The 12,053-nt window shown below is 41.3% G+C and overlaps 1 protein-coding gene across 2 annotated transcripts in view; it reads right to left on the bottom strand.

Moving 5' to 3' along the window:
* Positions 1-9,672: 9,672 nt before the first annotated feature.
* Positions 9,673-12,053, bottom strand: part of LOC144594034 (PC3-like endoprotease variant B) — a 1,240,467-nt gene continuing 1,238,086 nt past the window's right edge. For both annotated transcript variants that reach the window (XM_078400201.1, XM_078400200.1), the window contains one exon: positions 9,673-9,759. The gene's annotated coding sequence lies outside the window, so the exon portion shown is untranslated. The remainder of the gene's footprint in view (positions 9,760-12,053) is intronic.

The following is a 12,053-nucleotide window of genomic DNA, read 5'->3' as shown; positions in this document are numbered from 1 at the left end:
GAGCTTGTTCACTTTTGTGAAATTTCAGTGATATATGGATTAAAAAGTGAGGGTCTAACTCAAATCCCAATAAATACCCACAGTGACAATTTTCAATTTTAATTTTCTTACTTGTCTGCCATAACCTTGGTGAAAACCACAGAAAGATAGAGAGTGAGTGGAACAACTGGAAAATCCACTCCCCCCTTCTCTACTCCTCCCCCAAGGCATTCAACTGATCGAGTCCCATGTCAGCACTTTCTGGTACTAAGTGCAGTTCTTCTGTACAATTTATAATGTAATATGTCCTGTTTTTACAAATAGGGAGAATATAGATTTTCAAGCTGGATTCTACAGATCCCAGGAGGTCGATGGGGGAACTCAGGGGTCTAATAAGTCCTTAGATTTTTGAATGCATTAGGCTGAATATACCATATATATTGATAATTGCATCTCAAGAACTATATTTCATACTTTGTCCCGCACCTATTGATTTACTGACACATCATTTCTGTTGCTATTTCCTGATAACTATTTCCTGTAATGATAAAATAATTTTCCTTTGGCTGACACTGTCCTCTGCAGGATGCCACTGGTGTTCCTGAGAATGTGTCAATACTTGCATGGGAAGTGAGAATTTCACCATTGAGGCAGTTTTACTTTAGACTTTAGAGATACAGCACAGAAGCAGGCCCTTCGGCCCACCGAGTCCGCGTCGACCAGCGATCACCCCGTGCATTAGCACTATCTAGGCTAATCACCAAACCGCTGCCACCATGTTGTACTTTGTGGTATATATCTGTTGTACCTTTGTTGTGACTCTGGACGGACCACAAGTACACGTGTTTAAAAGGTTATAATGCTGGAGCTTAAATCCAGGCTGTTTATTCCATGGCCACCTGGAACCAGAGTGACCACCTAGTCACCTCAATCTCTTATATACACGTTACTACACAGGCAACCAAAGTAGTCCTTGTGATACAACAAAGTAGTCCTTGCAGTATCACAACACTATCCACACACTATGGACAATTTATAATCTTACTGAAGCCAATTAACCTACAAAGCTGTATGTCTTCGGGATCTGGGATGAAACCAGAGTACCCGGAGAAAACCCACACGGTCACAGGAAGAATGTATAAACTCCGTACAGATAGCACTCGTAGTCAGGATTGAACCCGGGTCTCTGGTGCTGTAAGGCTCTTGCTGCTCTGTGTCTGACATCAGATTTATTTATCCCAGTATTTTAACTGGCTTAAATATGATTAGTATCTTTAAAAATCCTCAACAACTATTTTATGTTTTCCACCACTGTTTCTCTGAAAGTAATTTAAGTTAGTTTCATGTTAATTTATATTATCCTTCTTCAACATGTCTTAGGGAGCTACAAATCCTTAGATTTATGAGGAGATGGTAGTGACCCCCAGCTGGAGCTCAGCAGGGGATTGCAGGAGCCACTTATAAAGGCAAGAAGGGTCTCGACCCAAAACATCACCTATTCCTTTTCTCCAGAGATGCTGTCTGACCCGCTGAGTTACTCCAGCTTCACGTGTCTCTCTAATAGTCACCATTCCTGTTCGGTTCCACTAGTTTCAGGATTGAAGTAAGCGAAGTATGCGAGTAATTCCTATGCAAATTCAGGATTGGGAGACTTCATAAGAAATTTCCAAAGGTTTAACCTATAGGTGACTATGAGAAGTCCATTGTTAAAGCTAATCAAAACCACAAATGTGCTGAATCTATCTATATAGTTCATATTGCACTATGGATAATTTACAACTTTTACCGAAGCCAATTAACCTATAAACCTGTAAGGCTTTGGAGTGTGGACGGAAATCAGAGCACCCGGGGTTAACCCACGAGGTCACGGGGAGAACGTACAAACTCTGTACAGACAGCACCTGTTGTCAGGATTGAACCCGGGTCTCTGATGGTGTAAAGCAGCAACTCTACCACTGCACCACTGTGCCATGCTTTGAGGTTCAGTTTAGTTTGGTTTAGTTTATTACTGTCACGTCTACCAAGGTACCGTGAAAAGATTTTGTTGCATGTTATCCAGTCAAAGAAAAGACTATACATGATTACAATCAAGCTGTCCACATGGCTTGCCGCCAGGAGATCCAAATGCCCACAGTGTACAGAGTGCTGGTTCCCAATAAAGTGGTTGCCTAGTCTGTGTTTGGTGTCATTGATATAGAGGAAGCCATATCGAGAGCACTGAATGCAATAGATGAGGTTGGAGGAGGCGCAGGTCTCATCAGGATGGTCTCTGGTGGGGTGATGGAGAAGGAGTAGGGACCGGTGTGACATCTTTTACTGTTAATGGGAACGTGGGTGGGGGGGGGGGGGGGGGGGCATAGGATGTGTGGGGGGAGATGAATGAACCAGGGAGTCACAGAGAGAAAGAAGTGGATGGATCTCAGGCTTCCCTGATGGGGGATGGAAGTGTATAGAAACTGAACTTCTATGGTAAAAATGAGGAGGTGGGGGGCAGAAAATTGGAAGTTGTTCCAATGGTGGAGAGTGTGCGAGATGTCCCAGATTTAGGTGGGGCGTGATCGGACGAGGCAGGGAAGGTAGTGTCGAGGTATGAACAGATGTGTTTTGTGGGGGAAGAGCAGGCAGATACGATGAACCTATCAGGGCAGTTCTCACCCTCCACTGGCAGTTCTTTTCTTTCTACTGGCTACTTTCCCTCCATTCTTGCACGCTAAATAAATGGTCTTGACCTGAAATGTTGACTATTCATTTCCTTCCACAGATGCTGTCTGAACCATTGAGTTCTTCCAGCTACTCTCCCTAATTTGCTCTGCAGAGGTAGGATGCCCAGTGTGATCCCCAGGGGATTTCAGTGACACTGTTGCACTCCAGGTGGTGTTCAGTGATTGAATGAAGTGGAAGCAGTGTTTCCCAGTGCTTTCTGATCTTCGCCTAACTACCTGGGAGCAGATGATAATTTGTTCTTTCTTTGGAACTGATGGCTACAGCAAGGTTGATTATCCAGAAATGTTCTATTATAATCATGGCGACAGAATGTTTTAATGGAAGTGCATGTAGATAGAAGATTTGAAATGTGTTTCATAGATCAATGACATTGTATTTTCTGATTTTAACTCCTGTTGGCATCATTCTTCTAGTTTTCTCCCCCCCCCCCCCCACCCCTGCAATAAGTCTGAAGGGTCCCAACCCAAAACGCTACCTGTCCATGTTCTCCAGGGGTCTTTCCTGACCCGTTTAGTTACTCCAGCACTTTGTGTCTTTCCCTGTTGCCATTATGTCGGCAAAGAAGAAGTTCAATGCCTTGAGTTTTACAAAAGACGCGTTAACACATCTCACTAGAAAGTTTAAGAAAGCATAATTTGCAATGGAATTCCACGAGGTTGCTGTAACAAGAAGGAAGAAATCAAACTTGTGCTATCTTTGTCAGAGACACTAGCCAAATAGGAACTGTTAATGTTCAAGCGTTCCAATGATTTCTGTTTATTGACTGCAATCAACTGCCTTTCCAACAAGGTCACTCGTATTAATGCAATAGCCTTGACACACATTTAAATAACTATTGACAGAATGTCCCTGTAGAATTATTGCAATGTATGAACCCATGTTACGTGTAATCCAAACCCATAATTATAAAATTTGCTCGAGCAACAGAAAAGAGACATTTTGACTACGAGGAACAGAGCACATGCCAATACTATGTCCTTTAACATTTTAGAGTAAAGGAACTTGCTGCTCATCTACTCTGTACAATTTATTTTCAATCTTATTAGAATGACTTCGTTATTTTCCATTTTTTCCCAAACTGCTGGATAATGCTTCAATGAGCCTTCTAATTTTTCTTCCTTTTCAATTAATGAAAGTTAAATGTCATCTTCCCAGCTAGACTTTCCTCTCTGTTTTGAACGAATAAGAAGAGCCAAAGAGGGCGAGAGAGCAAGCAGGAACAAACAGACATGACTCACTCTGTGTGTAAACCTTGGAACGTGGGAGAAAATATAAAAATAATTGTTCATAAAGATTACAAGACCTGAGATTCATAAATAGAGGCACAGACTACAAGTTTTATTAACCAACAACTGGCATTCCAAATCCAAATCCAGTCAACCCAATACATGAAGGTTCTGAAACATAGAAACATAGAAAATAGGTGCAGGAGTAGGCCATTCGGCCCTTCGAGCCTGCACCGCCATTCAATATGATCATGCCTGGTCATCCAACTCAGTATCCCGTACCTGCCTTCTCTCCATACCCCCTGATCCCTTTAGCCACAAGGGCCACATCTAACTCCCTCTTAAATATAGCCAATGAACTGGCCTCAACTACCTTCTGTGGCAGAGAATTCCACAGATTCACCACTCTCTGTGTGAAAAAAAACTTTCTCATCTCGATCCTAAAAGACTTCCCCCTTATCCTTAAACTGTGACCACTTGTTCTGGACTTCCCCAACATCGGGAACAATCTTCCTGCATCTAGCCTGTCCAACCCCTTAAGAATTTTGTAAGTTTCTATAAGATCCCCCCTCAATCTTCTAAATTCCAGCGAGTACAAGCCGGGTCTATCCAGCCTTTCTTCATATGAAAGTCCTGCCATCCCAGGGATCAATCTGGTGAACCTTCTCTGTACTGCCTCTATGGCAAGAATGTCTTTCCTCAGATTAGGAGACCAAAACTGTACGCAATACTCCAGGTGTGGTCTCACCAATGCCCTGTACAACTACAGCAGAACCTCCCTGCTCCTATACTCAAATCCCCTCGCTATGAATGCCAACATACCATTCGCTTTCTTCACTGCCTGCTGCACCTGCATGCCTACTTTAGATGATGCTAAAGAGATTTAGTCCAGTTTGAGGGATTTCTTCAGGTCGGCCTGAGAAGGATGGACTGCTCTACAAGGAGCCAGCAGGAATTTGACAGAATGATTTCCTTTTGTCTATATTATAGATAGGATTCGCATAACAATCCCTCCCTCCCAATCCATTACATTATTAAATCCATGGAATGAGATAAATGTTCAGTTGCACTTCTTGGGAAATCTTATGTCACAATTGAATCTTTATCTATTTACTTTAACTGACACTTAGATACCAGTGGTGTGACCAGAATTCTCCATGAGCTGAAATAGTGATACATTTGTTTACCTGGGCTGTCCTAAGGGGACATAGTAACTGCTAGACTTTGATTACATCCTATGGACTTTGGACTTGGTATTCAATCATTGTGGGTGCTGTTCAGTGCCTCGTGCAATGCTGATAACATAAATATTTTTGCCTCACCTCTCTTGAATCAGTGTCAGTGTTGTTATGGAATTATAAAAATTATTTAAAAACTCTGATGTTCTCGCTCAGGAGTGTTGATTTTACATTTTTAAACTAGTTTCTCTGACTAATCTAGAATAGTCCACCCCCTCGCGTAATTGTCAGAGTTGCATTAAATAACATCCAATTACATTTTAACGAAAGGTGAATGATAAGCATAATGAAGACAAAGCAGTAGATGCTGACTTTATGGAAGGTAGACACAAAATACTGGAGTAACTCAGCGGGACAGGCAGCATCTCTGGATAGAAGGAATGGGTGACGTTTCTGTTGAAACCCTTCTTCAGACCCTATATGGACTTTATTAAGGTATTGACAAGGGCCCACATGGCATGTTTGTCTGGAGGGTCAAGGCAGAGGGTAGTTTTTGATGGAAGAATGCTTTTCTGGTTGGAAGTCTGAAACCAATGGTACACCACAGCGATCGGTGTTGGGATCCTTGATGTTTGTGATTTAATGACTTGGAAATGAGTGCAAGAGATCTGATTGGTAAGTTAATGGATGACTTGAAAGTTGCTAGTGTTGTGAATAGTGAGGGAAGTTGTGAATTAATGATATTTTCTTGTCACATGTACCTCGATACAGTGAAATGCTTTGCTTTGCATACAAACTAGGCAGCACTCAAGTGTCGCCATGTGACTGGCACTGACAAAGATACTAAGTACCGAACAGTCCATTGTGAACATAGATCAGTCTGGAAGTTGGGTAGAGTATTGGCAAATGAAAATATGCTGACAAATACGAAGTGATGCATTTTGCTAAGTCAAAAAGTGGTAGGACAGTATACTGTAAATGGTAGGGTGCTAACGAATGTTGATTAACAGGGGACCTTGTAGTTCAAGTCAATAGTTCTTTGAAAAAGGCGACACAGGTAGATGGGATGTCAGGCAGCATCTCAGGAGAGAAGGAATGGGTGACCACCAGTCTGAGGAAGGGTCTCGACCCAAAACGTCACCCATTCCATCTCTCCTGAGATGCTGCCTGACCTGCTGAGTTACTCCAGCATTTTGTGAATAAATACCGTCGATTTGTCCCAGCATCTGCAGTTATTTTCTTACACAGGTAGATAGGATGCTGCAGAAGACGCAAGGCTCAATGGTTCAACGGTACTTTATTTTCATATGAACAACTGCACAGAAATTCTTTTTGCATATTTACTCATGCGGGCACTGCCATGTTTTAGCGCCATTTGCAAAGTCTTTGTAGGTCAGGATATGGAATATATAAATTGGGCCCTTTTTTTGCAACTTAACAAAGCACTGGATATACTTTACTTAGACTACAGTGCGCAGTTATGGTTGCCACACTACAGGAAGGACGTGGTTTTATTGTTTTATAGAGAATGCAGAGAAGATTCACCAGGATTTTACTGTGACTGGAGGACTATTGTTATAGGGATAGACTTAATAGGCTGGATTTGTTTCCCTGGAGTGACAGAGGCTAAAGAGTGAACTAATAGAGGTCTATAAAATTATAGAATGCTTAATTAGGGTAGGCAATCAAAATCTTTTCCCATTGGCAGGAGTATCAAAAACAAGAGGACATGGGTGTAAAGTGAAATGGCAGAGTTTTAAAGGGGATAAAAGGGGAAAATATTTTACACAGATGCTGATTGATATCTGGAAGTGGTTGTTAAGCTGGTGGAGTCAGAAACAATCATCATATCTAAGACATTTAATTAGGCATGAAGACAAATGGGATTGGTGTAAATGTGAATCTGTGGAATTCTCTGCCTCATAAGGCAGTGGAGGCCAATTCTCTGAATGCATTCGAGCTAGATAGAGCTCTTAGGGATAGCGGAGTCAGGGGATATGGGGAGAAGGAAGGAACGGGGTACTGATTGAGAATGATCAGCCATGATCACATTGAATGGCGGTGCTGGCTCGAAGGGCCGAATGGCCTCCTCCTGCACCTATTGTCTATTGTCTATTGACAAAAAGATCAGCAGAGCTGACGGGCTGGTGGGCTGAGAGGCCTGTAACTGCAATGTGAAGTGCTATGTTTCTATGGCTATAATTTGAGAAAATTTCTAAAATTGCAGATGCTCAAACTACAAAATAAATTATAAATGTTGGAAATATCTTGATCAGGCAGTATTTGCAATAAATTGGAAGTCGGGCTTTTTGAAAACAATAACCTTTCTGCTTCTTTTTTGAGAAACATCCCTGTTTTAAATAGTGAATGAAGAGGTGGTAATAACCACCCAGAAATGCACGCCTGAAGAATTTTAACATTCTAATCCATGCATGACTTCTCAGTCATTTCCTCCCCAATAAGAATATGGGGAAAAAAGGAAAGAACCATCATTGGTTGAGCATCAATATAAACGCTTTAACAATCGAGTAATTTAACTCACCATAAGATCATTCAAGTTCTCTGCTAAAGTGCACCGTGCAGGAGAATTTTGTACTCAACTTCATACAATTAGCTACTCAAGCATTATTTCAAGGTGACTCTATTTTACAACATGTTCACTATTGTTACAAAACTTTTTACACATTTATTAACGTTTATCGAACCCTGTTGTTATTATTGAATAAACCAGTACCATAGGAACTGGTGCAATTGTTGAATGATTACAATCATCACAAGTTAAGAGTTGTATCTCTGTCTATACTTTATTTTAAGTTTGTTTGAGATATATTCCTTTGCATCTGTGTCAAATTACTTATCTTACTTCAATTTCCATTGGAAATATCACATGATAGGCATTTTTCATTTGTTTTAAGGGTGTCGCAGTGGCGCAGCGGTCGCGTTGCTGCCATTCAGCGCCAGAGACCCGGGTTCAATCCTGGCTGCAGGTGCTGTCTGTACGGAGTTTGCACATTCTCCTTGTGACCACATGGATTTTCTGCGAGATCTCCGGTTTCCTCCTATATCCCAAAGGCTGCATTTGTAAGTTAATTGGTTTCAGTAAATTATCACTAGGTTGTGGGACAGAACTAATGTACGAGGGGATCGCTGTTCGGCAAGGATTTGGTGGGCCGAATGGCCTGTTTCCATGCTGTATCTCTAAACTAAACTAAATTACTTGTATCACTATGGACGGAAAACTACGTAACTTTTGTAGAAAAACTGCATAATGTCAAACATGGACTTTAGATAGATATTAGAGATAATTTGCTTCACCTTATTATAACAAGCATTATAAAAAAGAATATCACTTTTTTATTTGGATTTTATACCGCTCTTAGGTTTGGAACTTCTCAAAGAGGATAATTTGTGTAAATGTCGCTTATCAGGTTAAATGATATAAAGCCTTATGGTCAGCATTCTACTCTCATGATGCCACTGAAGCACTATACCGATTTTAAATGATACTAGACCAAGTGGATCCGTTGGGCCCAAACCTCTCCTGCATTGGTGCAGCACCCTGTCCTCCTCCCCTCCCCTCTCTCCTCAACCCCCCCTCCCCTCTCCCTTCCCCCTCCACTCCCCCCTTCCCCCTCCTTCCCTTCTCCCTCCTCCCCTCCCCTTCCTTTTAAACTTTAAAATGTGAATAACTTAAAAAATATAAGACCGATTTCAATAAAACTACTTGCATTATCACTAAAGTGACAATGGTGAGTAAGGTGGGCCTAATTGTTGCTCTATCGTGTACCGTTTTGGCTGAAGTTCAGTCACAAACAAGATAACAAACGAGAGTATTAGTATATAGATGTCCCACATGAAAAAAAGAACATTGTATTATTAGGGCTCCTGATGCCAAGGCCTAAATCAGAATATTATGTTCTTTCAGGACTGTGGCTTTCATGTCTGACTTCTGATTACAGTGAAATATCAAGTGCTGAGGTAACTCAGTGGATCAGGCAGCATCTCTGGAGGACATGAATAGGTGACTTTTTCAGTGTAAACCAGCATCTGCAGTTGCTTGTTTATACAATTCCCTTTGCAGATATTCTCTGTCCATCGGTTTCAAACCATTTAAAATTTATTAATAGGGAAAGGATGAGAGACATAGATAAGTTCATAGACATCTCTGTTACCAGATTCAGGGTTTCACAGACATTTCTTTCAAGGTCCTTTTTGTATTTGGCAAAATACTCAGCTGTTTCTTATTTTCATTTTCACCAATACATAACCCTCATATTTTATGAAACAGATCATTCATTATACAGTATTATGAAAAAAATAAATAATCCTGATATTGTAATAACTGCTTTGATGTGTCACAAGTTGTTTTGTGACCTAGTAAATTTATAATATAGAGCTTCTTGGTCACCCACACCTTCATTAGTGTGAGTTATGTGGTTCCTGTCACTTGTAAACCAAACTGCACAACTCATTTTGTTTCCCCAGTTCTGTATCATGGTCAATAATCCACAAGAGGCAGCAAAGCCATAAGAGGTATAAATCTTTATTAATTATTGAATGAGAATTCGGAAAAGAGTACTAAAACAATTCAATCAAGGTCCTCACAGCATCATTGTGCATTGTTTGAATGTTCTCGTCGTCAATCAGCAGCCCTGTGGAAATGAGGAAAGAATAATTAGTAAGTTAACCAGAAATAACTCAATGTTAAAACCCCCACTGCCCTCCTCTCTTTAACCTACTGAACCCCCATCCCTTATACCGCACATTTTTCCAACCACCCATGTCGTGCTGCTCCTTTCCCTTCCTCATCCCAGAGTCCATATTTTCCTTTTAACTTTCCTATTCCCCTTCCCCCCATCTCTTCAGCAATACATTTCACTCCTGCTCTTCATTCCATACCTGACACCTTTTTGTCTCCTTTTCACCTCTAGCCTTTGTCACTTACTCCACTCATCTGCACGGAGCCTGGCTCTGAGATAGAGCGTCAAGGGTAGGGAGGTGGATGCAGGTGGAAAGATAAAACCATTTAGCTATGACATTCTGATGCTTAAGACCTTGGCAGCTGAAGGAATTACCAACAAAGGTAGAGGAATTAAAATCGAGGCTGCTCTGGAGGCCAGAATTAGAAGAACACAGATGTCTCACAAATGTATATGTCTGAAGGAGATTTCAGAAATAGTGATGAGGAGAAAGTAAAGAATGGAAAACAAGGGTCAGAATTTTTTAACTGATTAATCAGGAGCCAATCAGTTAGGTAAAGCAATATGAAGACACCAAAGTAATAGGCAATATAAGAAAATAACTGCAGATGCTGGTACAAATCAAAGGTATTTATTCACAAAATGCTGGAGTAACTCAGCAGGTCAGGCAGCATCTCAGGAGAGAAGGAATGGGCGACGTTTCGGGTCGAGACCCTTCTTCAGACTGATGGATGTCCTGAATAGACTGATGTCCTGATATACATCAGTCTGAAGAAGGGTCTCGACCCGAAACGTCGCCCATTCCTTCTCTCCCGAGATGCTGCCTGACCTGCTGAGTTACTCCAACATTTTGTGAATAAATACCTTCAAAGTAATAGGCAAGATCAACACAAAATGGTGGAGTAACTCAGTGGGACAGGCAGCTTCTCTGGAGAGAAGGAATGGGTGACCTTTCGGGTCGAGAAGCGTCTCGACCCGTAATGTCACCCATTCCTTCTCTCCAGAGATGCTGCCTGTCTGCTGAGTTACTCCAGCATTTCGTGTCTATCTTTGGTTTAAATCAGTATCTGCGGTTCCTTCCCACACAAAGTAATAGGCAACATGGATTAACATTAATTAGTATTCCAAGTTTACTATTAATAACTGTTCATTGCACTAATTCATGTCTCACTCCTGTTTTTATGTACCTTTCCCTCTTGTGCTGGTTTGCTGCAATGGTGGTTTGAGGAACTGAATGCGTTCCAGCTATATCTTGGTGAACTGAAGGAAATATTAAAACTGTTGGCAAAATCAGGGCTGACAGATTCTGATGCACTGGGCTTCATGCAAGCAATTTTATGGTGTTCATTTATTTGAATAACAGGTACACACTCCGAGGACTGACTTTGAACTTGCAACCAGCAGGTAGCTTCCTGAGGAACACGGAAAATCTGTTCAAATTGAAAATGATTTGCCACTTAAAGGAAAGTGGATGTAAATGGCAACATCTAATGCCTCTGCATTTGCAAGAATGAAACAAAATGGATGTTAAATACTTCTTATTCTGAGCTTTAACGTTGTTGTGGCTTTTGGGGTGGGGTGGGAATGGAAATGGGATTGAACAGAAGGATAATGCGAGCAAGGAATATAATGACATTGTATCCAAGTCTCAGCAGATGGCTGCAAGGTAGACATCCTTGTTTAACAAGTTGAAGTGTTCCCTGGAGACAAACTGCAATTTACCTTTTGGTACATATACAGTATAGGCTTGATGATCTGTTAAGTAACTGGGGACCATTCATAACGCTCAACACTCATTGGAATGCTGTCACCAGCAAAACCTCTACGTCCTACTGATTTAAATCCTCTTTCTGCAAAGAGAACTAAATAGTGAAAGCTTCTTTCAAATCAGACCATTGTTGCTTGTATGATGTATCTGTAGATGGCTTTGTGACTAAAGTGGAAGGATATAGCTGCGGCTTGAGGACTCAGATGGTGAAAGGGTCTGGGGCATTTCACATCCTATGAAGACATATAAAGTTTTCTGCTAATGCTACTGGGTGTTAGCATGAATCCTGGTTGCCTCCTTTTGTGAAGCAGAGTTATAAAATACTCTGGGTCTACTCTAATGTCCCCCATAAGCGCTGTCTAGGGCAATAAATGTGGAGCCCAAGGTAAGGACCTGTGATATACCGTATCAGGTCTGGTTGCACCTGCGTTTCTTGTCCCCTCAAGGGCTTCTCTTCCTTTTCCAAATATAGGAGTGA

This window comes from Rhinoraja longicauda, chromosome 5, assembly GCF_053455715.1.
Source record: "Rhinoraja longicauda isolate Sanriku21f chromosome 5, sRhiLon1.1, whole genome shotgun sequence".
In the NCBI taxonomy this organism is placed as follows: domain Eukaryota; kingdom Metazoa; phylum Chordata; class Chondrichthyes; order Rajiformes; family Arhynchobatidae; genus Rhinoraja; species Rhinoraja longicauda.
Note: the sequence above shows the minus strand (reverse complement) of the source record. Positions and strands in the feature narration are given on the sequence as shown.